This window comes from Chinchilla lanigera, unplaced genomic scaffold, assembly GCF_000276665.1.
Source record: "Chinchilla lanigera isolate Chin_1 unplaced genomic scaffold, ChiLan1.0 scaffold00042, whole genome shotgun sequence".
NCBI classification, from domain to species: Eukaryota; Metazoa; Chordata; class Mammalia; order Rodentia; family Chinchillidae; genus Chinchilla; species Chinchilla lanigera.
The window spans coordinates 8,621,545-8,627,544 of record NW_004955443.1 but is presented as its reverse complement, the minus strand read 5'-3'; the positions used below and the strand labels follow the sequence as shown (position 1 = coordinate 8,627,544).

At 41.0% G+C, this 6,000-nt stretch overlaps 2 long non-coding RNA genes across 3 annotated transcripts in view; one reads left to right on the top strand and one right to left on the bottom strand.

The window, feature by feature from the left end:
• LOC106149325 overlaps positions 1-5,239 on the top strand; it is a 9,447-nt gene extending 4,208 nt beyond the window's left edge. The window contains exons 2-4 of one of the 2 annotated variants that reach the window (XR_001235443.1): positions 4,015-4,048; positions 4,360-4,408; positions 4,972-5,239. This is a non-coding gene — a long non-coding RNA (uncharacterized LOC106149325). The remainder of the gene's footprint in view (positions 1-4,014; positions 4,049-4,359; positions 4,409-4,971) is intronic. The other variant, XR_001235442.1, reaches the window with a different exon arrangement.
• LOC102007602 overlaps positions 1-6,000 on the bottom strand; it is a 128,269-nt gene that overhangs the window by 92,856 nt on the left and 29,413 nt on the right. The gene's annotated exons all lie outside the window — the stretch shown is intronic.

Here is a 6,000-nt window from a genome sequence, read left to right as displayed (position 1 = left end):
CCTGCTTTTTTCTGGATTCCTGTCACATGGAATATTGTTTTCTGTCCTTTGACTTTACGTCTATGAATTTCTTTTTGAATTAAATGTGTTTCATGTATGCAGCATATTGTTGGATCTTGTTTCTTAATCCATTCTGCCAGTCTGTGTCTTTTGATTGGGGAACTCAGACCATTAACATTGATAGTTATAACTGATATGTATTGACTTATCCTTGCCATGTTATTTTCGTGTTGTTGGCTCCCCTTCTTTTTTACCCTCCCTCTGTTTGTTTGCCTTGCCTGGTGCATTCCTCCTGTTGGGGTTCGTGGAGTTGTAGTCCTTGTTATCTCTTTCTAGAATGTCCTTCAAAACATTTTGGAGTGCTAGTTTGGTGGTTATAAATTTCCTCAGATGTTCTTTGTCATACAAGTATCTTATTTCTCCATCAGTTTTAGAAGATAGTTTTGTGGAGTACATCAATCTGGGTTGAAGGTTGTTTTCCTTTACAACTTGAAATACTTCACCCGAAGCTCTCCTTGACTTCAGGGTTTGTACTGAGAAGTCAGCTGTAATTTCGGTTTTGTTTTGTTTTTTGTCTTTTTGAGACAGAGTCTCGCTATGCTGGCCTTGAGCTCACTTTGTAGCCTTGAGCTCACTTTGTAGCCCAGGCTGGTCTCGAACCTGCAGCAATCCTCCTGCCTCAGCCTCCCAAGTGCTGGGATTACAGGCATGTGCCACCATGCCCGGCATCAGCTGTAATTTCAATGGGCTTTCTTTTATAGGTTATTTGTTTCTTTTCCCAACAGCTTTTAAGATTCTTGTGTTGCATTTCTGGAATCTTGACTATGACATGTGTGGCTGTGGATATTTTTTGATCATGGCTAATTGGAGTTCTATATGCCTCATTTATCTATATGTCAAATTTTTTTTTCCTCTATCAAGGAATTTTTCTGCCATGACTTCTGTGAACAGCTTTTTATATCACTTGCACTATCTCCTCCTTTTTCATTGACTACAATCAACCTTAAGTTATTCTTCTTTGACTCATTTAGCAGCTGCTGGATTGATTTCTCATGGTCTCTTGCTGTTTTTAAGGAATTTTTCTTTTTGTGATTGCTAACCACATCTTGTTTAAGTGTCTTCTCATTTTCTTTTCTTTTTTTAGTTTAATTCCTGGGGTGATGCTTGTAAACTGCCTATGGTGGACTGCTTTCTTGCTAGTACTGCAACTTACTGCCTGTTTGGCCCAGCCTTTGGTTCTTTGGCACTATGCCACAGTATTTTTCTATGACCTTTAGTCAATCTCAGTCTTGGAATACCAGGAAGAATAGCTGTTTAGAAAAATGATGTCACTTTTGGCTAAAGTCTAAAGTGGTACCATCAGCAATAACGTAGCAACAATCACAGCCTAGAAAATGACAAATCAATGTGACAGGTTTAACTAGACTTTTTTAGTTATATAACAAAATGTAAAACAGATCAGGAAATTATATGTAGTATGTAAGTCCTTAATATGTCAATCTTACACTTAGGGGTTAAAATTTAAAAGGAGTTAGGGAAAAAACAGAGATACAAGAAGAGAAAGAGATTAGAAGTAAGACTGGAAGATAAAAGGGGATCACATAACTTGGGAAACTGATGCAAAAAACTGGAGGGAAAGAGAGAAGGAAGAGATTAAAAGAACAGAACAGAAAAACAACTGCAAAGAGGCTACAAACCACATTCACACTCATATAAAAACAAGATCAAACAATGAAGGAGAAAAAAAACAAAAACAAAAACAAAACTACCACCACCATCACCACCACAACAAAAACCAAGAGAGAGAGAGAGAAGTCCACTTCCAGGTCTGTCTGTGCTGTCACTGATAGACAACATGTGGAGACAGGCTCTTGATCCATGCTAATCTATCTCAGCAAGCCAGCAATAGCTTTCTGGCAGGTTGTAGTGGATAACCTCAGCAAACCTGCACCTTCTAACCAAGACCAGACTCATTCGGCTTGCAGCTGTCAGCTCACCTTCTGTGGGCCAGAGCCCAGCTGGGAGCCACTAGATGGAGCCAGCAGCCACTCTGAGTTCAGCCAGCCCCTCTCCAAAATGGCTCCCAGCCAATCACTCTCTCCTGTGGGACGACTGAGCCCTCAGCACTCACTGCCAGCTAGTGCAGTCCTTCACATTCACTGCTCTCCCCCGGTGCTATGTCTCTCCATGCAGGCCTCTGGGGTCTCCAGCAGTCAGTGGGTGTCAGCAGGTTTGGACCACTCCTCTGGCTCAGTGAGTCCTGTCTCAGGGAAAAGATGCCACCAGCTACCTCCTTCCTCTTCACTGAAGTTGCTCCCTTCACTCTCTCCCTGGGCTTCATTTCATGTCTTAGATCTTTCCTGGGTCTAGGGGACCCACTTCCCTCCTTCTTGTTTTCCTTGTGTTTCTATATTCCAGCATCTGGATGGTAACACTCAGAGAGGCTCTATCTCTGCTGCTTACCACTCTGCCATCTTGGTGCCTCTTCCCTTTCTTCCATTGTTGAATTCTCAACTAATTGAGGGAAAAAAAATCAGAGAATAAGATAGATGGGAGATCAGTGTATCTCTTTTCCTTAACAAAGCTGATATATAAGACAGGTGAGTGGGTTTTCAATGCTGAATGAAGAATGAGGCAGATTTATCCATCTTATCACATGGATTGCCAGGACACAGCAGCTTTCTGATGGAAGGCAAGGCCCCTGTACACCCACATAGAAGGATCAGGGCAGAATATGCCCTCAGCAAGCAGGCTCACTCCCAGAAGGAAAGGAGAGGAGGAAGCTGGATCCAGATGGTCAGTTCAGTAGGTTAATGTGGTCCCCAAAACCACATCTACCCAGAATCTGGGAAAGTGACTTCATTTGGAAAAAGAATCTTTGCAGATGTTATTAAGTTAAAGATCTCAAGATGGGATCATTCTGGGTTAGACTGGGCCCTAAATCAAATGGCAACTATTCTTAGAAGATATGGGCAGAAAATAAATAGGAGAAAGTGGTGTGAAGACACAACCAGAAATTGGAGTGATGCATTTACAAACCAAGGAACACAAAAGATTTTGAGCATCCCTCAAAACTAGGAGAGAGCCACAGAATGTGTTTTCCTCAAAGCCTCCAAAAGGAACTGACTTGTTCACACCTTGATTTCAGACTCTCAGCACCCAAAGCTGCAAGATAATAAATATTTGTTGTTGTTAAGCCACACAGCATGTGGTACATTGTTATAGCAGTTCTAGAGCAATAATGTACTCAGTTTATTCTAAACTCAGCAGTCTACAACTGGAGAGAGGAGGAGAGGACAGACTATCCTTTTCATGGAGTTTCTTCCAAATATTGTGGATGGGGAAGACAAATTTCACTTTAAGATAATAAAGGAGCTAGTAACATTTCTGGAGTGCATGCTATCCCAGCCACTGTTCTGAGTGACATTATAAAGAATAAACCAGGTACCAAGTACAGGAGGGAATTCTAGACCAAGAGCAAAGGTCCATACCCACACATATCCTCATCTACTCCTGTACAACTTCCACCCATCCTGCTGACATGTGTTTGGTATGGGGATATTATGATATACAGCTCTGAGTCATCAGGTTTTCTGGGTCCTCTGGTAACAAATATAGGGGAGTATTTGTTCAATTATGAAAAAATTTTAGATATCATAATATTTATGATAAACACAAGTGTATTGGGGTTCTCCAGAGTAGCAGAACCAAAAAGATGTATGTAAATACACACATTGACTAGTGTAAGTACCTCATATAAGTAGAATAACAATTTTTGTCCTCCTGTGATTAGCTTATTTCACTTACTGTACTGACTTCAAGTCTCATCTATGTTGTGGCACATGGCAGCTCTGTGTTTTTTAGGCTAAATAATATTCCATTATGTGTATACACATACCACCCTTTATTTCTCTATCATCAAACAATGAACACTTCAGTTGCTTCTGCCTTTTGGATATTGTGAATAATGCTGCTATAAACATATATTTAAATCCCTGCTTTCCATTCTTTTAGGTATATATCCAGAGTGGAACTGCCAACTCATATGGTAATTCTATCTTGAATTCTTTGGGGAACTGCCATACTATTTTTCACAGTGGCTGTACTATTTTACTATGTTATAGTCAGCATTTTAAAACTTGTATCAAAAGATGGGATTAACATTTGCCTGAGACAGCCAGTTATACATATTAATACCTAGACTATAGCCACAAACCCAAAAGTGAACAAAAATACTCAACAAGCAAGCAAAATAAATCATGGATACTGAAAGTTGACTATTAAGCCTCCATTCCATTCTTCTTGTTCCTAAGGGAATCTCAGTGTTATTCAGATACTGTACTTTTTTCTTCCCCACAGATCATGCTCCTTGGGGAAAACTAATCCCATCTCTAGGAATGATTTGTTGGTATGTGGGAGAATTCCTCTGCCTTTGTCAGGAGTAAGGCCATGCTTAGGAAAGTGGTTTGATCCAGGCCAATAAATTTAGAGGGGAATTAGTAGTGTGGCTCTGTTGTGGTTTATATTAAGATATCTCCCAAAGCCTCATGCACACTTAGGCAGGGCCTTGGGGAGGTGATTGTGTCATGGGGTTGCTATATTCATTGATGGATTCACTGATAAGTTTGTAGCTAAGTCTGTGGCTAGAAGGTGGGGTTGGAAGAGGTGGGTCACTGGGGGCCTAACTGGGAATGGTTTATCTCCCTCTCTGACTCCTCCCTTACCTCTCTGCTTCACTGCTTCGATGCCATGAGCAGCTTTTCCCCACCCTTACACCATACTGTTTCTGCCTGGGGCCAGCTAACCATGCAAGGACCAAAACCTCTAAAACACGAGCCAAATAAACTTTTCCCCCTTTAAATTATGAAGTCGGGCACTGGGTCTCAGTGATGAGAAAGTGTCTAAGGTTTGTAGATAATTTCTCATTGTTCTGAAAAGAACACCACAGGAGATTCTTTTCTTCTTCTTTAGGTGTTGTCATCTCTGTACTAAAATTGCCATCATCAGTCTACCAGTAACCTGAGAATAAAGCCAACATGAATAATGGAATAGTGGAGAAATGGAACGAACCCAGATCCTTGATGCTGACATCACTGAAAGGTGAACTGACTCGGTCTGGAACCCACCCTGCATGTTTTGATCTACTTGATGACAGAACAAGTTGACAAAAATATTAATAAAAAACAATCAGCCTATAAATATATGAAAAGTGAAAACACAAAAAGGATAAAGGAAAACAAAGTGAAAATGACTCAGAATCCCCCTGTATTAGTCAGGGTTCTTGGGTACAAGCAACAGAAACCAATTCTGATTCATTTAAGTAGAAAAATAATGTATTGGGAGGATTATCAAGGAACTGACAGAACTGAAGGCAGGAGAACCAAGAACTTTTCCCATAGGAACCAGATCCAACTGTCCCCTGAAAGGCTCATGTATTAGGAAGTGGAGCTTTTGGAAGGGATTAGTTCATGGGCTTGTTAAACTTACCAATGGATGAACCCACTGATGAGGTCATAACTGAATGAGCTGTTAGGAAGACAGACCTGACTGAATTAGGTTACCAGGCATGTGAGCCAGAAGGCTACATTCTTGTGCCTGAGCCCTTTGCTTTCTCTTTGGCTCTTCCGTGCTTTTCTACTTTCTGGTTGCCATGAGGTTCCTCCACCATACCTTTCTGCCATAATGTTTGAAGCCAACCAACCATGGACTGAACCCATGAGCTAAAGTAAACCTTTTTCTCCTTTAAGTAATGTATGCCAAGTATGTTGTCCCTGCAACATACATTAAGTAATGTATGCCAAGTATTTTGTCCCACCTTGACTAATACAAGGTGCTACCCACACCTTGTGGAATCAGCACACCTCACGGCTCTACCACAGTCTTTTTTTTTGCTGTCACTAGCACTACACCACCAGCACTCTACTGCCATCACATCCACTAGCATTGTGAGGATCTGCTTGCTATTTTCAAAGCATCAGACCATGGTAGCAAACCAGCAAT